Source organism: Maylandia zebra, linkage group LG11, assembly GCF_041146795.1.
Source record: "Maylandia zebra isolate NMK-2024a linkage group LG11, Mzebra_GT3a, whole genome shotgun sequence".
Classification (NCBI taxonomy): domain Eukaryota; kingdom Metazoa; phylum Chordata; class Actinopteri; order Cichliformes; family Cichlidae; genus Maylandia; species Maylandia zebra.
In genome coordinates this window covers 27,841,652-27,863,923 of record NC_135177.1, presented here as the reverse complement: position 1 = coordinate 27,863,923, position 22,272 = coordinate 27,841,652, and the positions used below count along the sequence as shown (strand labels likewise).

The 22,272-nt window shown below is 41.9% G+C and overlaps 1 long non-coding RNA gene across 2 annotated transcripts in view; it reads left to right on the top strand.

Annotated features, from left to right (window-relative positions):
• LOC143420955 (uncharacterized) overlaps nucleotides 1-22,272 on the top strand; it is a 75,199-nt gene that overhangs the window by 44,307 nt on the left and 8,620 nt on the right. Inside the window, exon 3 of one of the 2 annotated variants that reach the window (XR_013100700.1) lies at nucleotides 10,991-11,280. The exons of the other annotated variant lie outside the window; for it this stretch is intronic. This is a non-coding gene — a long non-coding RNA (uncharacterized LOC143420955). Of the gene's footprint in view, nucleotides 1-10,990; nucleotides 11,281-22,272 lie in introns of those variants that run through there. 2 annotated transcript variants of the gene reach the window in all.

Here is a 22,272-nt window from a genome sequence, read left to right as displayed (position 1 = left end):
TATACCTAAAAATGATGAGATAAAACATAGTTTCATTCAGCAACTCCGTCCCAACACCTCCCTCAGAAGGTCCAAGAGCAGGGTGAAGACCCTTCGTCAGCCTTTCTTGGATTCCCCTATTTACTCTACCTTACTTCCCCCTTCTCTCCCCACTTACCCAATGAACCCCAGCAGCAAATCAATGGCCAGGGATAAACACAAATCCCCCACAGAGGTGACTTATAGAAAACAATTTGAACCTGTGGACCCCTCTTAGGCAGTCCTACCCAGCCTTTTTACAGTATGGTTTTAACCTCAAACCTTCTCTGTCTGGCAGTCAATTGAAATTAGATTCCCAGGTAGAAGCGAAGGAGGTGCAGAGATTCGGGAAGAGTGTCAGGAGTGACGTTTCTACTAGTAACACATCTAAATAAACAGTTTGCTAATGGTAACAAATGGTGCTGCATTCAAAGGAAAAGGGGCTCTTTTACTTTAAAGTGTCATACAGATAGATAGATAGATAGATAGATAGATAGATAGATAGATAGATAGATAGATAGATAGAAGGGGTGCAACAATACTCGTATCGATATTAAACCGTTCGATATAGTGCTTTCGGTTCGGTACGCATATTTATCGAACGATACAAATTTTTTTATTTATTTTATCAACTTTTCTTCTGACGATGCTGTCTGTGTTGAGCGCTCAGTGGATCTGCGTTCGACTACTCCGCCTAGGCTGCACTGTCGAGTGCAGATCCACTGAGCGCAGCGCAAGCTAGCGAGACAGCTAAGCTCGTTGCAACATGGCAAATTGAACCTCCCCCACCCTCATTCAGATGTGACGTTTGGAACTATCTTGGTTTTCATGTGAAGTATGACCCTGATGGTAAGCGCGTCATGGACAAAAGTAAAACAGTATGTCAGATGTGCCACGCAATGCTCAATTGGTGGGAACTAGTGCGTTAGCGCAGTTAGCTTGTTAACGTGTTGCCGTCCAGCCCCACGCACGGGGCGATCCACGGTAACTTGTTAACGAAGATTTGCCGCGTTATGGCGTTAACGTCATTTTAACGAGATTAACGCTGACAGCACTAGTGGGAACACAAAGAATATGACTGCACATTTACACCGACATCATCCTAGTGCAAAGACAAGTGGAAGCAGACAAAAACAACAAGCACGCATGCTACAAACTTTACCCGAGTCCTTTAGACAGCCGTTAGTACATGATTCTATTTATGGGGACCTGATATGTTTAATATGCTGCTGAGAATATAGCCCAGAAGAAGCATATGGTATAGCTTTTATTTTGGAAAGACCCATTTCTCTGTAATAAACTCTCTTTTCCAAAGATGAGCGATTTCTCGATCAGATAGATTTATTTATTTTTGTTATTTTGTTGTTTCAGCAACACAACATTTTAAAACTGTACTTTTGAGTTAAAATATATATTTATAATTTTAATAAATGAAAAATAAAAAAATGCATGAACATTTTTTTGTATCAAAAAAATATTGAACCGAACCGTGAATTTTGTGTATCGTTGCACCCCTAATTAGTAGATAGATAGATAGATAGATAGATATAGATATATATTAGTAAATATTGTAGATATTGATATTATTGAAGAAACAGGTTTTTTTAAATTACTAGAAAATAAATAAAAATGTCTGTTCAGCAAAGTGTCAGTATTAGTCTCATTCTTTTGCACACACACACAACAATCGTATTGGACCCAGTGATATGCAAAAATAAACATGATGTGCAAGATCTAATGAGATCAAGTTTGAGGAAGATGCAGAGATGAGGCCTTGGTTTCCTCAAGGGAAGACCTGGGCCCAGGGGTTGCACCGGGTAACTCTGGTAGGCAGCAAGAGAGTTAGAGGAGCTCAGGTGAAGAGGCTGTGAGGAGGAGGTGGGTAAGAACAGGACCTTGTGCTGAGTGGGCCCTCAGAGGGCTCCATCCCCTACTTCCAGATTTAGTGAGGTGGTGGGAGGGTGGGGAGGAGGGTGGGTTTGCATTACCTATTTCTTTATTCTACTCATCCCCCCCCCCCTTACTCTCTCTCCCTAAGTCTCCGGCTCTGTCTCTCACTCTCTCTGGTCATGCTAATTGCTCCCAAGGTCAGAGCTTCGGCTGCTCTTCACCGAATGCCCACCCCCAGCCCTGGCTTTGAATGGCATGTTTTGATCAGGCCTAATTTGATTGGTCGACGCTGTCTGGGGTGGATAGGGACAGCACTTTACAGCCCACTGCTTTTGATGTGTGTGGATGTGTGCATGTGTGTGCGTGTCAGGGTGATGCATGTCAGGTTATGAAGTGTCTGTGGATGAGTGCATGAGAGTGTTACACGTCAGTAGGGAAGTGTTTTTTGAGGGGTGTCAGAGTGTGTAAAGGGGAGTGTGTGTAAAGGGTGGTTTATGTCACGGGCGAGGGTGATTTTGTGTACTTGAGTGTCAAGGAGAGTTTGATGTGTTTTGATACAGCATATGGCAAGGATATTGGGAAATGTGGGCTGACATGTGTTGAAATGCTGCTGTTCAAATAGCAACCTTCATGTTGTCGATACCTGACAAAACTCGAAGCGTGCAGTGTGTACCACGGTGTAAGTTGTATTAATAAACTGCTCTTCTGATAAGGATTGAATGCTGGGTGAATGGTTAACGTTCACCACTTCATTTCTCAACAAAAATTAAAACTGTGATTATGAAACAGTAATTTACTTGAATAGTAACATCATTGCTGAAATAATCCCTTTATTTTACTCTGGTTGGCATTTTTTTTTTAAAGAAGTGATTGTTTATTGGACAGAAAACTGACCCACAGTAAGTTCCACATGCTTAATTAGAATTCAAATTAATGTCATGTTAATAGAATCATCAGATTATTGATATTGTGTTTGATGTGATTGTTTAGGTTACCCTTGACTCTAGTATAACAACTTTTAATACCCAAAAGACAAACTGTAAAGGAACTCCAGTGATACAATGTCAACCATTTATAACTGCAAAGATTGCTGAATTTGTTCATCTGAAAGTCCAAGTTGCCAAAATATTAATCAAATCAGCAAATTCAAAATTTAGCATATGGATCTAAAATACTCAAAGTAACTTGAATGGTAACAGGACACAGAAGAAGGAATAATAATATCCCGTCTTCCACTAATGGCAGAAAAATTGTTTGAAAACGCAGACCAACTTTTTAAAAGTGTATCTGAACTCTGCACATCACTTCCACATAAAGCCAGTGGAAAAGAAAGGAGTTTTGTTTTAACTCATTTCACCTCTGTCCTGCCAGTTACGTCTGGATGCCTTAAGTGTTTCCCTCCCTGGGGTTCAGAAACAGCAACATCCCTTCTGTGGGTCTCCCTGTCTTAGCTACACTCAGTTCCCCTGTGAGTGCTAGTGCACTAGGTACAGTAGGAAGTCCTAGCATTTCAAACAGGCCATGTGTGTCTGCTATCTGACAGCAGCGCTGATCCGGCCCCTATGAGTGAGATTGATAGGGCCTGTGATCAGGGACGCCGCGCTCCCTCCATCGCCGGCGAGATGGATCACATCACACTGCCGTCTCCTCTGCTTCCAGGATAAATGAACTGAGGGGGAATCTATCACTCCCCACGAAAGAGAGGGAGAGAGATCGGGGGACAGAATACCTTACAGAGATACTGAGGAGGATGCAGAAGTAGGAAGTGTAGGAAAAAAGGTGGGAAGTACAAAAAAAGCCCAAAACTGAGACAGAGGGAATAGTGCAAGGAATAAAAAGTGATTTGGGCCGAGGCAGAAAAGGGAAGTGGAGGAAAAAAAGGTTGTATGATGGCGACTGCCCCAGCGGCCTGCTGCTAGGTCAGCCCCCTTCCTTGCCCCCAGTCCCCTCACAGGTTAGGTGTTAGGGTGTGGGCTTTTTTTGTGCTCGGCTGTCAGCCAGCTATTTGTCACGGTGAGCGATCTGATGCTCTGCTGAATCAATCACACAGGAGCGCTGTGGGTTGCGCGTGCTATATACATGTGTCTGAACATGAAATCGTGTTTGTGCGTATAAATACATGAATATATGTGCATGGAGGCACAAAGCCGCGAAAAGAAGCACATTGCTCTCAACAGGAGGCCATAGCGGACATGCTCTGCTCTTACTTGCACCGGGAAAAGAAATGCATTAGGTCTAGAACAGGTGTTCTCGAACTTCTTCTTCTTTTTTTATTATACTTTCCAGTGGTCACAATCATTACTCAGCCCCTAGACTCCCCTCTTGCTCATTTGGCCTGGCATAAATTAGTCTTTGTCATGGCTGATTGGGAATAGGCACCTTATTGCATTAGGCCATGGCTTATTAAGCAAATGCTCTTAAGACAGGCCTTGCTTAACTGGGTGACAGCTTCTCAATTAGGTCGTCTGTGAAAAATACCCAAGCTAATTGCCCACAAACGTGAGGCTGAGAATCGGATTAGAACTTATTTTGTTTGACTTGTGTGGACATATTTTCCTTTGAGTTGACAGGTGTCATGGAGCTCAAAGTGGCTGTGCATGCATCAGTGAGTGCTGAAGCATTTGTAGTTATTTAGACGACCCCCCCCCCCCCCCCCCTTCCCCCCTTTTTCTATTTTTTGTGTGTGCGCTCGCGTAAGACAGTGCACTTCAGAGTGTGTTTATGCATGTGTGTGAAGAGATAACTGACACTTTCTGCCTTTGCCGGATATAGTGCTCATGAGATCCCCTTCTTCTCCTCTCCGGTTGAAATGACAGCTTCAAAAACCTTTCCTCAATGATAATAAGTGACTGATTGGTGAGTCCTTAACTTCCTCTGCCTCCTCCAATAATCCCAACATGGCTCTCAAGTGGCTCTAGGCTGTCTTTATGAGTGCCTGCTTGCGTACTTTATGATTGCCTGATGTGAAAATGGCAACGGTGGTATGAGGGGGTAATTTGTCGGAACCCAACAAAGAAATGTTGTAACAATTAATCACGGGGTGAATACAGAAGAACGTGGTACAGTAATTATGTTCATTAAGTGGCGAGCACAAGAGCAATTATCTGGCATCAGCTTGGGTTGTTACAGTCATGTCAGGCCGAGATGTTGTAATAACTCACTGCTTTCAAAGGGTTATCCCCTCTCATTTAATACCGTGCGATCAGCAAGAAAACGTATGTGTATCCAGTTTGGAGCAGGATGGCCACAGTTTTGTCACGTGGTTGAGAAGATATGCTGCTATATGCCCTTGAGTTTGTATACAAATCCAGTGAACTGTGCATCATTACTAATAAATAGACTCTGAATGTGACTAATTGCTTCTCCTTCATCTCCATAAGAGAAATGCATTGTTGTTATACAATAGATGTAGTGTAACGGCAATTTGAACCACTTTCACTCCAAGTACGTGCAGTTGAGTTGTGTTTATTGCAAAGAGTGCCCCTTTGTTAAAAAAAAAAAAAAAGTAAAAATACTTGAAAAATTAAATATTCCAGCTGGTGGAATGTTTTATTCCTTGCTGTGGGAATTTTTCCTTGCTGTTGCTGTTTAAATCCAGTTTGAATCAACACCTGTTTAGATTCCTTCATCAGCTGATACAGTGTGCACTACTTATTGAGATACAGCTGAACACTTTGTCTAACATCTGCCTCAACTCCGCTATCTAATACCACACACATTCACATACACAGGTCCTTACTGTATAATTTTTATATGTTTTATTTATTTGAATCGTTTTTTTCAGGCTTCAGGCTGCTGTAACACGGTAATTTCCCAACTTTGAGGTTTAATAAAGTATTTTTTGTGCTAGTTTATTTTAATCTTTGTCTTCTTATCTCCTTCTCCCTTTCTTTTTCTTCTTTTTTTCACCTTATTCACCTTCTTGATGGGACAATGAAAGGACTATCACCTTGAGGTTAGATTTTGGTGTCCCCCAAAACTAATTCAGGTCAAACTACTGTGCCAAACAGCATGACTCCATTAGACAGATGATTTTTAAAATACCATGCAGGAACTTGTATACGCATTTGTTCATAAATGGCATCTAAAATCTAAATAAATTTTTATTAGATAAATAATCAGTGCATTACAAATTGCGATTTGGTGAATACTTTTTTCTCCTGTCACTTTTACATGAATGGTTGCTCTGTTAGGGAAATGATGTCAACAGGCGTGATGTGAGGGAATAGAAAATGATATCATGCAAGAGTTGAGACCTGATTAGTTAAAAATGGATACTGGTGAATAGAAATTCCAGTTTTTCATGAAAGACATTCATGATGTAGACACAAAAACCCATTAAAAGAAATAAGTCTGCTTAAAGGAAAAGTTGAATACTACACGTTCTCTGCCCTGTAGTGTGCGAAGTGGGCATGACTGGTTGTGATGTAGGGAAAGGAGCTATTCAGCAAACTGACAAGCATATTCCTTTAGTATCATACTGTATTAAATAGTTCCGAGTGTGGCACAGAGATAAGAGTTGTTGTCGACAGAAAACAGAGTTATGACTCATTTCTGTTCTCTCCTAAACAAATAGAAAAAAAGATGAGTTACCACCACACCTGCAGGAAAAAAACAACAAAAAAACCCACCTCACTACACCTGTATGAAACTCCTAGCAATGCTTGACTGATGTATACCTACTCCCCATCTGACTTACAGTGAAAGAGACCTGCAAGCCCCAGTGAATCTTTAAACAACGGGCTAAAACTTAAATCCTTACTCACAAATCCCAGCCTTGTAGATACAAAACCTGGAAATAGCATCGGACTAATTAAGCTGATTGGCTCTGTCTGTCCTGAAAGAAGGGCGGCCTGCCAATCAAACATGGATGTTTCTGCTGTAACAAACTCTGGCAACATTTTTTCTTCTCCACTTGAAGCCGGGGGAAGAATCAACCTGACAGTGGAGCGTGTGATTGGACAGAACAGTGCAGGCTGTAGCTGTCAATCAGTCAGTGAGGAGTTGAGTATTTCTGACCCTTCTCACCACGCTGCACACCTCTGAAGCTTCCAGGCATGAAAATAATAGATGCTTAGAATAAGGACTCCCAGTGTAATTATACAAACCTGCAGAAGAAGCGCAGTTCTCCACATTGTGAACACATTGTGCGCTCAGTTCTTTTCTGACATACTCTCTCCTCTTTCTGTGGTTGAGAAAACATCTGCAGGTATCTGTGCTCTCGAGGAGGGCAAGGCAAGAGAAAGATAAATAGCGTGGGCTTTTTATCACCAAAGCCCTCTTGCAAACAGACAATAGCCACACAGGTCTTATTTTAGTCACTGTCTTCTTTGGCTGCCAACAGTCTCAAGCTCCCTCTCTCCCATTTCCCTTTTATTTTCTTGTGTTTTTCCTTGGGCACAGTTTTCTCTCCCTCTCTTCCCTTTTCTTCCCTTCTCTCTCAATTGCAAGCCTATTTGGAACATGTTTGTTTTCACGCTTTCTCCTCTCGTTCTCAATCTCTCCCTCCCGCTCATTTCCTCTTGCCTTCCCCACCTCCCTCTTCTCCTTCATGTGTGTTTGTGTGTGTGTGTGTGTGCGCTGTACATCCATCGATGGATGCGAGGCGTGTATAACCTCAGGTAAGCTCAATGAAGCAGCCTGACTAGCCAGTGTGTCTGTGGGAGGCTCTGGCTCATCTCTGCCTGCATCCCTGTAGCCTTAATCTGTGACAGACCATTTCATAATCACAGCCAAGGGGGCTTCTCTCTCTCTCTCTCTCTCTGTGGCTCTCGCTCCTCCTCCTCCTCCACCTCCTCCTCTTCTTCTTCTTCTCCTTCTTATTCCTGTGCTCCTCATCTCCCTCTCTGCCTCTTCCTTCTTCTCTTTCTTCCTCTCCCAAAGTGCAATAATTCACAGGCATGCACCCTCCCACAGGCGGATTAGCAGGCGGCGTGCTCGTCCTACATAATCGCAGCACAATGAGCCCATACGTGCTGCCGCCACAGCCACGCCATAGGGCACAATGCATCTGTGCCGTCCCCCCCGCACCAAATGACATGGGACAAAATGGACCCCATCTAGCTTCCACCACCTTCGGTGCAGGCAGGCCAGCAAGGAATCAGCGTTCCTATTTGGTCCCCTGTGGACTAAATTGGAACTGGATGCATTAATGAAGAAAGACGTACTTTTACAAACTCTTTGTGTTTCACTTGAAGTCACTTCTTACTAGAGTCACGTGTCAATAGTTAGATTCTTAGACCTTGCCAGTCAGACTCTGAATTAGTTTGTGTCTCCATGTGTTGATAAGTTTGTTACAAGTAAAAAAAAAAAAAGGCAAGGAAACAATTTTGGTGGGCATTGTTTTGGATTTCACATATGACAATTCAGCGAACACACTTGACTGCACTGAGCTTGCCTCTAAATTCTTCCGTGAGCCCAGCTGACTACACTGTGTAACATTAACATATTGTAAAAAAGGAACAAGCGTCTTATGATTCATTTTCATTGTCAGAATAATAGCTGAGCCGATTAGCAGCATTGTTGCCATTGGAGAGGCAAAACATCATTACGCTCCTCAATCTGTTTGAGTAATTAAACCATTTGGGAGAATAATTTCATGTGTTTGCTGATTCAGTCAGAGGAGGGAAAAAAACTGCTGTGGAGCACTGCAGCTATATGTAATGTTACATTTATGTATTAGCTTTAAAGGGCTTAAGTGTGAAGCTGTGCACAACTGCTCTGGTAACGGAATGTCAAATAGGATCCATCGCTCCATTCCAATGCGTTTCATATAATACTATAATGAAAGGCAAGGATTTATACCGCATTAGTATCAAGCTCCATCAGATTTAAAGCCATAAATCCATTCTATATCCTCCAAGTTTTCCTCTAACATTTTCCGGGCGCTTAATTTAATTTTCTCTGAAAGTGCCAGGCAACCGCTGTTCTTTGGTGTCAGGTGAATGAAATAATTTGCACATACTTTGTGCCTAAACTGTGGAAATCCAGAAGGCAATTGCTTGCTTTGCTATATCACACAAACACACCAGATCTCCTTTTTCCTGATGCTCTGTTGTTGAAAATGTGCTATTAGGCTTACTTTCAAAGTGTGCAGCTGGAATAACTGTGACTATCCTATTTGATTTATCCAGCTTCATCTAAACCACATCTGCTGTGGTACTTCTGTAAAAGCCATTCTCTGTCTTTCACGTTCATTCTATAGCATGAGACATACATTAATCTCTCTTTCAGCAGGGTCCAAATCAGACCGGTACAGGTTTCTTGAAGACTTGGCCTGTATGTAAAACACAGACACATTCAGCGTGGTATAGCTTCCTCTCCTCCTCTTATCCCTTTCTATTTTGCCAGCTCAGCACAAGCCCACACTGCGGTAATCCCTCACAAGTCAGGACAAAATGAGGGACACAGGGTGGGTTGCAGCTGGAACATGCACGGCCATGCATAAGAGATCTCTTAGATTCTGCCCCTACCTTAGCTTACCGACTGACGGAGAATGAATTAGCAATTAGGCAAACCATGTGGCCCAGTGTGTAAGCGCTTTCTACGGTGTGGGACTTTTCATGCATGCAGGTTTAAACACAAAGGACTTCATTAAAAGTATCACAGCCCGATGATGCTCGCTATATGTAATCCACATGCATGTTCACCCCTTTCTGCTTTGCAGCTCCAAACAGGGTTGCTAATGCTTATTTGTGTAGAGGTAGACGCTGAAATGCACAGCCATTAAGGACGCATGTATGGTTTGAAGATGTGCACATTAACATTTAAACACATAAGCACTGTTTCGCATGGATATTGATGAAATATTTCTAAGAACCCTAACAAATCTTCTCTTTTTTTTAATAATAATTATAGTTCTAGTGTCAAATCTGTAAATTAGTAAAGGCAACGTTGACAGGGTCAGTGTGGCCACTTATAGGATAGTGCTGTACATGCATATTAGCTAGGTTAGCTAGCCTTTGTACTAACAAAATAAAAGAACATCCAGTTTAGAAGTACAGTATATGCAAGTCATAAGAGTTAATCTTGTAGGTTGGTGCGGCTAAACATCGGTAATGTTATGCTGCTGTTGTCTCACTTTTTGGTTTTGCTCGTCTCTCTCGCTTTCTCTCTCCCTCCCTCGCTCATGTCAGTCTGCTGATTTATGGCTCTGTTTAAGTGAAGGCCACACGTATCTCCAGACGCTGCTATTTGTTTCAGCTCGGCTTCATTTTTCCACTCTACCCCCTTTGAAGGCAGCGAGGAACTAACAAAAATTAACCCTTGGCTCTTACGCACGCAGCAAAGTAGGTTTTGTGGCTCTTCCCAGGGTTGTAGCTGCATCAGGGAGCTTGACAGGGCTGCACGGCAACTCCTTGGTTGCTCTGACAAAGCGCCTAGTAGGCCCGGTCCTCTGCTTTTATTGTCAGGAGTGCGTCAGAGATGTAGAAAAATGACATGCCACAAGGATGCCATTAATAATGCTCACACACACGTTTTTCTTGACGTGGGGAAAAATGGCCGATGTCACAAGGCCCTTTTATCAGCCTAATTTCATAAGAGGATTTCATGTCTGAGCAGGGAAAAGTGGCTATTTTTCCTCTTCTTTTATCTTGTAAACAGCCATTACTTGGAGAGGTATACAGGCCTGCTCTGGCAGTAAGTGGATATGAATTTCAAGACCAAACCATCCTTTTATATCAGCCACTCTCACAAACACTTTGACATAATCGTGACATCAGATAGGCCTTACTTGTTTGTTTTTTTTAAACTGCACTTGAATTCTAGCCGTGCCATAATTCAATGCATTTTCTTGATGAGACTTTTTTTCCTTCCTTTTGGTGATACTGAAAATTAGTTCTTATTGATTTTTCCAGCAAACTAAAGCAATTGTTTGACTAAATCAAAGAGGCAGCTGGAGCCACAATTACATATTGTGAGTGTGATTGTGTTGCCATTGATTCTAAATGTCTAAAGCACTGAGAGGGATGTGTCTGAGTTGGCTTTAGGTAGTATTGTGGCTGTTAGTTTCTTCTGCTATGCAGTATTATACTATATTTGCACTTCTTCTTGTGCTTTTCTCATCTGTACCTTTTTGTAGGATGGTATGGAGGAAGCTGTTGTTTACCAAGATAAGCTGCCCATTGTCTCTGGTGGGAATTCCCTGTGGGAAAGAGTGCCACGGGAACACGACTTCAGCATGGCATGAGAAACTAACCGCAGAGCTGCTAGACTCACGTGGTGGGGCTTCTGTCTATCCACTGGGATCTGGTGCCAGGGGTAAGATGTCATCCCCTGGGACAGCGAGAGATGGTAAGATAGAGACAACAAAAGGGAGAACGGGAAAGACTGGCACAAAAAGAAGAGAAAAGGGGACGGATAACACATGACAGTAAAAGGAAAATCAGTATAACTGGCAGGTAGGAGCGGACAACTATAACAAATTTAGATTAAAAAAAAAAAGGGAGATAGAAATAGATGATTAACTGAAGAAGAAAATCAATGACAGGACTGGAATTAATCTTTATTTACTTGGCATGTTTAACTAATATAGGACAACAACAGTAGAGAGAGGAAAAGAGATGGACAGGGATACATCAGAATGGAATAAGAACCAAAACGCCAGTCTAAAATATTCCACTCCCCCTCCCATCATTTCTAAAACAAGGCTTCCTGTTGTATGACCTAACCCTCTTGCACAATAGAGTTAGCTAGAGCCTGGCTATGCCTGGGGCTGGAGTAGAAGGTGTACCCCAGCTCAGGTGTGTTGGTAGTAGACGCAGGGCACTGACATTGTGGGTTAGTCTCCTGTCTGGATGCAACTTGACAGCAGCAATGCTTGCAGGGCCCAGTTGGCAGGTTTGGTGCTAAGGGCCTTATAGTGAACCCGAAGTGCACAGGACTCAAAGGGGATAAAAGCGCACGAAACATAACTGAGTCACATCTCAAGTCAAACAGGATGAACTGTTGGTCAATCACTGTCAGTCCCCGTTGCTCTGCCGATTCATAATGACAGCAACAGACAGCCTAGTAGACTGCGTGTGCTCAGTTTTGAAATTAAATTCAGGTAGCGTTATTAGAGCGAAATTGTCTACTTACTTTTGTATGACATACACCAGTGGCAGTCATAGAATCACATTACCATACCCTTGTTTGTTACTGCGCTTTTTTCCTTTCCCAGTTCACAAATGAAAATCACACTTGTTTTTTGAAGATGGAGATTTAATGGCTTTGCGTAGTTTAGCAGCATTGCACTACTTTGGAAGAGGTTGAAATGCCATTGGTTAAGATAATGGAAGAGAGAGATGTAAAGTTCAGTGGAAGAGAGCCTAATGCCTTCTTAAGGTGAGCCATTTTAGCACGCAACCACATTTGTATACGTCTGTGTATTTACCCGCAAAGGGAGGGAGGTGACCTTTCCATGTGGAGATGGCGTCTGCATGGAAACGCTGCTTGCTGCATCCTAATGGCCACCTAGGGCCAACACGCCTCCACGTCTGTCCTGATATTTGCCTAAACGTGGGGTGGGTGAAAGTTTTTTTTTTCTTACCCCTCCCAGAAATATTTACTGAGAATTACTAGTCAACAGAAGTGAGGAGAGAGGAGTGAGTAGATGGGAATGAGTGTTATAAGGTAAATGTGGTATTAGCCATTCTGTGAATCTGTTAAAGTTAACAATGTTTACAGTGTATTAATTGGAGCTATAGTAGCAAGTGCTACTTGTTTAGTTTAGTGGAAAGATACAACAATGTATGCACAACTGTGTTTATGCACAGCTGAGTGAACTCATTTCCAAGGTTATATAACCACTATTGCTGTATTGGCAAGTTTACATACATTAGTAAACTATAACTGAGCACACAGTCAAATATTAGGCTGATGAATTGGTTTGTACCTCCTACCTGAACATCGTGCCACTAGTTTCATGTCCCTCTCACCCTGAATGTGTGCTCTCTCGCTCTCTCACATATTCTCAGGTGTTGAAGAATAACATGTAAAACGTGGTAATTTAATATAGATAATTTTATGTCCTATATTTCTAAAAAGGAAAACAAAAGAAAGTTTTCTAATCATGTTGCTGCAGATCTGCTAACAAAGGAAGGGTTTTGTCCAGTTAATATGTTAGAGTGCTTTAAATTTAGTAAGATAAAGGAAGTGCTGAGATTTTGCTGACATTATAATGCATAAACTTTAACAGGGCAGGAGCGTAGCAGATACTAAAATATTGTTCAATATCTTTTTTGCCTTTTAAACACTATGAAAAGCTGGGCATGCGGATGCATGTCATTTCCTGTTTGAGGAAATGCAGTATTCATATAAATGAACGATGTATAAAATTCTGTTATATAACTGCCATCAGTGCACTATTTCACCATTTTAACAATTCTGAAAAATGATGATACTGTTTTATCTTTAATAATTAGTGTAGATTAGAGAAACTGACTGAATTTATTGGACTTCTTATGGAATATTTTCTCGCATGTTGCTCATTGCATGAGTTTGTCATGAAACAACAAACAACGGGTGAACATACCTGAAATATGACTGTTGCTTGTGTTTTATTGGCTGTCTTGCATAACACATGCTTTATTGATGATTCGATCTTTTAACGCATGTGAGCAAGATGTAACTTAATTATGTGGGATTGTGGGAAATTTGGATCATTCTGTTTTTCTCACGTGGACAGTTGAAGTGCGATGCCTGTAACTCGTGTGCATCGTATATTAGTTCACGTGTATTTCTTTTTTTTTTTTTCATTTCTTAAACTAAAAAGTTAAATCACAAAAGTTAAATTATGGTGTGTGACTAGTTGTTGTTTCAAATGACAGAAGAGAAGTTTACAAACTGACCAACATGCTCAGCAGAGTAAGACTGACACGCTATCATTAGTAATGCTGCCCTGAGTGAGGGTTAAGGCAGAGGTCTCCCAGTCAACATGGCTCCCTGCCTCTAGCTGCTCTGCAGATCATTAGGAAAATGAACGACTGGAGAACTGTGTGTGTGTGTGTGTGTGTGTGTGTGTGTGTGTGTGTGTGTGTGTGTGTGTGTGTGTGTGTGTGAGAGAGAGAGATTTCTGTGCCACTGGGCTATGGACAGCCTGATTACTCTGCCCCGTCTCCTACTTACCTGCCTGCCCACTGACTTACCCTCAGCATACTAACTCCCTCAAGTTCCTTCCTCGCTCACGACACACATAGACACACACAGACACACACGGTAAGGAATCACAAATGCATTAATTTGTCAAGATTATTTTCTGCAAAACTTCTGAATGTATCACATCTTGACAGATGAGCCTAGGCCAGTAAATCTGTTCCTCGGGGTATCTATGTGCCTTTGGAAAAAAAGAAAAATCATTTGGCGCACGAAACCCTTACCTCCCGTCTTTCACCTGTGTTCATATCTGTTGTATATTTGGAAGAAAATGGCACAGATGTATTTAAAGTAAATAAATGACTGGAGCAACAATCCTGAAAGGTGAAAAAAAAGTTATTGATGTCAGAGGGACAACTTGGAGTAGGGGGCTAGACATTTTTCACTGCTGTATGGGGGACTGGTGTAAGCTATCCCCACTGGCAAACTGAGGATGAAGGCAATGTAATGCATTAAGCTACCAGCTCTAACTTTATTTCAAAAGTAAAAATATTGTTTGGAAAAATGTAGATAAATGCTGCATGCATTTAAATCTCCAAACAGAGCAGGAAAAATACATGTCCTTTTTGCTACCTTTGTAGAAATTGCAGAAGTATCTTTGTATCTATTCTGTAATTTAAGGCGCCGGATTACAAACCCTCATCTTCTTCCTCTATGTTTATTTTTCTAAAGAGTACAAAGCAATCGAGTTGTCTTCTTTTTATAAATTCCCATCATTCCTTATTTTGGAATGCAAACAAATTCACACATTGCTGTTCACACATTAATTATGCAGTTAGAGAAAAAGCTGTAATGGTGGAAGGGAAGGAAGGTGAAAATGAGGAATTCAGTTTCTTGTCTTCCCTTGTTGAATATTCATATAAGATCAATTTTTTTGATGCTTTCGGGCATTGTTTGTTCCAGGGCGGAGCATTCACTTCCTATTTGCGAAGCTGTTAGATCCCAGGAAATGGGTGAATCTGATTTGGTGAGAGGGGAAAGGTGTCTGTACTCTTAGGTTGACACATGTGAGGTGTCTGTGGCAGATTGTGTTAGATTTTTAAAGGGCGGTTTGATCCCCAGTGCTTCTCCTCTCCTACCCGAATTGTACCCACAAAATACCTGCCTAAATTTCATTTGATTTTTAATATAAAACCTATTGTCGGTGCTAGGGGGATGTTGATTTTCTCTGACACTCAATTCGGTGCATGTCTCACGACCACTTTTGTTGCTCTTTCTAGTTACCTGTCATAATTTTTCTCTTGGAGATTTGCACAGTTTGTTTCACCTCCGAGATATTTGAGAGCACTTAAAGATAATTATTGCCAAATGATGCTCTAATGAGGGGAACAACTGTCCTCGAGTCTTTGCTTGAGAGCTCGGCCTGCTTGCAGTTACGCTGCTTTTTTAGGCTTCATTTTGTTTCCCTGTTTGACAGTGTCAGACTTTCTATAGATGTTGCCTCAATCTGACGCATGCCATAATAATTGGCCGAGCGCAGGAGATGCAAATTGCCAAGGAGTTATTAAAATGCACCTTAAAGGGGTTAGAAATGTCTGTTCGCGAGTCAAATTACCATTTTGCCTCTCTTTGAGTCTTCCTTTTTTTTGTAAACCTCTCTTAAACTTCTTGCGCTCTTGGAAGAGGTCAGACACAGCCCTTCATTTGTGGAGGAGGATTTTCGTCTCCTGTGGAAAATTGCAAGGCATTTAGAGCTATCGGAGAGGGTCAGGGACCTTTCCTTTAATTTCCCTTTATCTTCTCTACCATGCTGCACGACCCCAAGCACATCACAGTACTGATGTCTGGCCTGTCTCTATGCATGATGTTTATTTGTGTACCTGTTTTTTCCTCTCAATCAAACAGGATGGAATTTTATTGGCCTGTTCCTTTAAGATATTTGGATCATTTTTGTCTTTTCCGAGTGTTTTAATATAATACAAGATTATTGTTTAATTCAAATCACAAATGTTACCTTTTATTGTTAATTCTTGTGAATTCAATTTTAGATTTGGTGACGGGATCAATGTTAAGTGGGCTGAGGTGATGCATTTGCCTGGAGAGGATTCCTGCAGGTGAAGCTTGTATATCTGCCTAAACCTCCACGAGAATATTAATGACTTCGGTCGATTGTTTCTTTCTACAAGCTGCCGTCTTGTGCTGCTGTGTGTCTGTTTGGTGTCTTGAAAAGCCACGGTTTCTACGGGAACACAGATATCGTCATTGGTCAGAGGTGAGTGGCAGTTGTTTCTCATCAGTGACATAACGGGATAGTAGCAGGTACAGAAGCTCTCTCAGAAGCTTTACAAGAGGATGTTAGCACAGACATTTTCCCCAGTAATCCGTAGCTGAGACTCGCAAGCAGGGGACTGGAACTAATGAAGACAACAATTCAATTATGAGCTCAATTAATGCCAGTGCCTGGAAGCACAGATCACAGATGAACTGAGCTGCTAGCCCTAGATATTGTGGTCTACTGTTGCAGGCGAACAACACACCGAGAGATTGAAATTCTCCCTCAGTCCCTTGGCTTAGCAGTCATGGCTGTCTCCACTTTAAAATGGCTTTATGGGCTCATGAGAGGCACCTAAGAGTGTGCCTCAAATCTGTGCCTTCGTGTAGGGTCATAAGGACCTGAATTGACTATGTCTAGCTATCGCTTCTTAAGTATTACTCTGTTATTGCCATTCTCTCTTGAGGTTCATCTCCAGCTGCACGATATTTGACCGAGCAAAACAAAAATTCCAATTTAGGCTGATTTTCCTTTGATTCTTTCTTTGGCTCATATTGATTTCGTACAACTTGTTATGTTCTGTTTCTTCTCTGTTTTGTTTTTGGATAAATCCATGTTGTTTACAGTGTGCAATGACCCACGGGGCATCAAGATTATTCTTAACCCTTCTTTTCTCACTGTGGTTTTGTGGTGTATTGATAGGTAGCCAAGTTTGCTTATAATTAAGTCCCTACCATACCACAAATGGGACTCAGACCGGACCTCTTGGCCCAATTAAAACAAATCTTCCTACTTCAGGACCACCTGCTTTGTTATATCTATATATACGCACACACAGACAGACACATTATATATATGTGTGTGTGTGTATGTAGAAGTGAATTAGTTTGATAATGAATGTATTAGTTTGATAAAGAGGGTTACAGTATTTAGCTATTAATGCAGGTTGATACATGATGCTTGCATCCTCATGATGCAAAGCAGCTCTGGATTATCACAGAATATTACATCCTACTATAAAGCACCTTTTTACCCAAAGGGAAATGTTCCACACTGATTAAAGATTAAACATGGAGGAAAAAAAACAGGAGCTTTGCAAAAAGGAAAAAAAAAAACTAATTATTTCTCTAGAAGTAAAATAAAATGGTTAAGCCACTGGGGAGTTGGGTCTAATTATTTCATTTATCCGTAAAGGGCCTCATGAGGATGTTTCCTTCCTTTACTTTAATTTTTCTCCTCTTTTACACCTTTAGCAGTCTTCCATTGTTGCATTATATTACATTACATTATTCTTTCTCTGGTTTCATCTTTGCTGAACACGTCGAGGATGATAATTGATCTGCATGCATGCACTGGATTAGGAGACATTGATGGTAATTTGTTAAGGTGACTGGGAGTAATTCAAACTGGTCCACAGTCCTCTGGGTCTCATTAGCTGAAGAAGGCTGAAGATATGCTCTGTAGACCTTTGCTAAAACCACTGGCAGAAAAACGGGCCATCTTTGTCCTTGATCATGCATTAATGCTTTCATTTACACAGCAGTGTTTGTTACACATTTGATAGCAATGTGTCAGAGAGTAAGTGAATACTGGTAACTGATCCGTAAATTTGCCCTCTTTACACAACTAACTATGAAAGTGCAAAATAACTTGAGGCTTTTCATGTCCAGCACTCTCTCTTACACGATTATAGAGATTGATGCGTACTGTGTTTTTGTCTCTTCTGCAAGCAATACAACCCTTTAAGTACTGGCGCTGTACTCGACTGAATTTACGCAACTGAATCTGATTTAGCCGTTGCTTTTTTTGTTTTCCTCAAACAGACTATCTGACAAACAGAAGAATTTCAGCTCTGATTGTTATCACATTAACAGGATCTTAGATCGCCACAGTAACTTCCACATTGTTTACTACACAAGAGGTACAAACATATGACTATAGGTGTACGTAGGTGTGTCCTGTTAAAAGTCTATTTTGTAAAAGCCGTGCTGCTCCTCTTCACCCGCAAAATCAGCTGTGTTGCGTGTTCAGACAATGGAACTGTTTTGGAGGTGAGGTTTAATATTGTTTCTGCTGCTAATGTTTGACTCATTACAGGCACCTGTGCTCTTCCCTGACTAATTAACTGAACATGTATAGCCTACACACCTTCCTCAGTTCATTTGTACTATGCCCCGAAGAAGGCACACGCCGGTACGCGTGGGCATTTTTAATCGTAAAGCGCGAATATGTCAATATAATAAAGACATTTTAACCCTGAGCAGTGCTTTGATTCAAAGATTTTTTCTCTCCCCTTCTCTTTATGCATGGAAAATTTTAATGTTTATGCATTGCTTCAAACAAAAAGCACAGTTTTTCTCATAGCCTTTGTTGTCAGTAAAGCCAAAAGATATTCCCTTGCATGTGTTTCTGCAAGATTTTTACAAAGTAGTTGGTGTGAAAGCCAGTCGACACTCACTATGCACCTTGAAATGCTTAAATTGTATTTTTATATTTAGTTTGTAAAATGCAAATTTGCTTTTTTAAAATAAAAAATAGTATCCTATTTTGATATTGCTTCTGATTACTGTGCTTTGTTTGTCTACAGATATTGACTGCTACATCAGCACAGGGCCTAACTATGAACAAGCTCGGTCCTCCGTAGCTCAGGGCGGTTGTGTGGTTATGGCACCCAAAGCAAGGCTTCCCTAGTGAGGTGACAGAAGCAGCTAAGCCAGTAAACAACAATGACAGTAATCATATGTTTGTGGTGCTATGCTTCATCACCTGTCTAGCACCAAGGCTTGTTAAAGGACAAATGACTGTTAATAAAGAATATTCTTTCCCCTCATCTCTCCCTCTTCCTCTTCTCTCTGTCCCCCTTGTCAGTGTCCCTTTGCTCCCTGCAGCCCTGCCCCCACCTGGGGAGGCCAGGTTGCCAGGCCATGGGGCGGTGGGATTGGCCGGCTCCACGCTGAGATTGATTACCCCTCTAATCTTAGGACTGCCAGTGTGTCTCCAGGGCAAAAACTCTGGCTTGAATCCCCCTCTCTCTGCCTCAACTCCCACCCTTCCTCTGTCTCTGTACCTCTTCTCTACCTCGTCCTCCATCCCCTTCATCCCTCTGTCCCTGTGCTGCCAGAGGCACTGAGGGACGACACTAAGTCACAGCTTCAGACAGGGCCACTCGCTCGTACTGACTGCCTTGTTCGTCATATGTCACGGCAAATGGGGCTCCCGTGGACTCTGCCATGGACTTACAGTAAAAAAAAGAAAAAGACAAGGGGGGCTTGAGGATGAGGGGTGGAAGCTGCATGAGTTGGGCAATAGGTTAGAACAGAAAATGCCAATCCAACTAATACTCAAAGATCATTAAGAACTGCAGTCTTCTTCTGACAGTTGTGCAAATGTTGGAAAAACTAAGTGTATAGAACCTATACCCACTTGGTTTTGGGCGTTGATGCTCAGTGTTTTTTTGTTTTGTTTTTTTCTATATTCACGCCGCTGAGGGGTGCAGGTGATGACGTGGAACCCTTTCAATGTGCATTATCGCAGCATCAAGGACACAAGATTCATGACAACGTGTAAAGGTGACAATTGTGCTTGGTGATGGTAGGACCTGTCATCCAGATGCTAGTGAAATGAGCTCTCTTGCTGCTACTCCGGCTCTCACTGGATTTCGAAAGACTTCATATATGGCTGGGTGGTGACATTACCTTTCAAAATGTCAGTTTGGCATTCGGCTTCTCTTGTAAAATCAGATTTATTTAGAACAAAGGTGGGAACAGAGTGGAAATCCTATGACAGTGTAATTAACACTGTCGAGATTCTGCACTTAGAAGAAGCAGAGCAGAGTGGAAATTATAAATAAGGCCAGAAAAAATCCCCTAACTATTGACTATACAATATGATGTGTTATTCCACCAATTGCCAATTGTCACATAACTTCGGGCCTTTTACTTGGAGCTACTTTAAAGCCAGCTGTTCTTTTAAGTGCATGAACTCGCATGAACTTTTAAGCGGCACAGTGACTTGCTTTTGTTGTTTCTGATCATCTTGTTCATACTGACCAAATATTTTTTGTCTGATTTGCCTTCTTAACTTAATCTCACCGTGGTTTCACATTGTATAGGGTTAAACAAGGTATAAACAAACCCCAGCACCTGATTGCCTCAGTGACAACCATTTGCACCAGTATTAAGAGTGGAAGGTGTGTTGACGTGTTGATGTTGCGATATGGTGTTAACACTTAAAGACATGACAGATATTTGTCAGAAAGAAACACTTTTATTTCAAATATGTGGTTTCTTTTCTAGAATATATGGATATGAGAATAGTCGATGCTGATCATAATTGGAAAATGAGACTTTTTTTATTACATGTAAAGTGGAAACAAAACAAAAACTCCTCTTTTCAAGGTGAAACTTTGTTTACTAAACCACCTGCACATGGATGAGTAATGCTTAAAAGCTGAGTTTATTTCATACATATGAGTATGTCCCCAAAAGCACATGGAAAGGGCCAGACAACCATCAGAAGGCTCTTTGAAGTGCTCCGTCGGGCCACCATGGATTACCCACACACAAGTATTCACAAATGCACTCTTGAGAAAGTCATTGAGGGCACTGTTTTCTCATTCACCTCTGCACCTGTTTATACCTTTCCCCCGTTCTTCCTTTTTTCCATGTCTGAGTGAGTCCGAGTCATCGGAAAAAGAAAAAAAGAAAGAAAGAAAAACAGCGTGGGTGAATCTGAGCAGAGAAACATCCTCTGGGTCTTTTTCCTTTTTTAAAAGAACTCCTCCAGATCTCATGTTTAATTTATGAAGGAGGACTCAGGCGTGATACGTTCTGGCATGACAGGCAGAGTCCATCTTTGACTGGGAAACGTGGATTGGACCGGACCAGGGGTGATGTGCCAGTCTCCGTCAGGGCCCCGGGGAGCCACAGACTGGTCAACAGCTGGGGGCGAAATCAACCCTTTCATTGGAACCGGAGCGTGGTTAATTAAACAAGTTCCCCTTGGTCAGAAAGCAGCTGGAGTTGGTTTACTCCATGTGCCAGTCAGTGCCAGGCTGGCTGGAAGGCACACTCCACCACACAAAAGGAGAGAAGATGAGACACTGTTCTTCAATGTAGGAATGTGCAGATCACAACAAACAAATGAGAGGATGTTAATGTTTGGGTGTATTCAGATTTTAAGATTCTGCGCCTAAGAAGAGGAGTGGGATGTGCTTCCTTTGGCTCACCCACATCCTACTGTAAGCATCAGTCCACAACCCACACCCTTAAAGCCAACTCCACAGTTTTATGTGCAAGCGCACGATGAACAAATCTAATTTGTTTAAGGCTCTCCAGATCTGCATATTTACAGTGCAGACAAACATACCAATACGCACACATACAGGCTTAAACAGCCACAAACAAACTCAGACGAGTGAAATCTTGTCAAGCTGAACACCGAGTAAAGATTAGGCATCCTTGTCCGCCTTCACAGGCTGAGATGTCGTGGTCAATCCTGGGGCAATTTCAGGGAGAAAGATGGCAGCTGATAGTTGATGGAGAGAAACAAGCTGTAGTCTGAGTGCTAAATCAGTGCTAGGGTTGCAAACTGGGGGAGGGCAATAAAAAAAGCAAGAGAGGAAGCGAGGGGGGGAGCTGGGTACAAAATAGCCAATTTCATAGTACACATGTGGATTAAGTTCCCTTCTTTGAAAATGCTCTGGAATGCCCATGTACCAATTACACCCTGGTGGTACAGGCGGGAGCTGTGGGGCCATGTTTTTGGATGTTCTTGCGCCTGTGTGTGCTCGGGCTTGCCAGATTGTCTGCGGGCAGCATTTGTGCCTGCTTTGATTCGGTGCCAGTGAGGCCTCGCAGGCTCTTGGCATCCTGACACCTCCCCATCAATACGCTGGCACTATATGGTAGGGGGTATCAAAAATGACCCAATTAGAGGATGGCAATGTGTTCTGACAGGCACTACCTGCTTGGGTGTGTTTAACCACTCTGCCGTCTTTTTCTTTCTTTCTTTCTGTT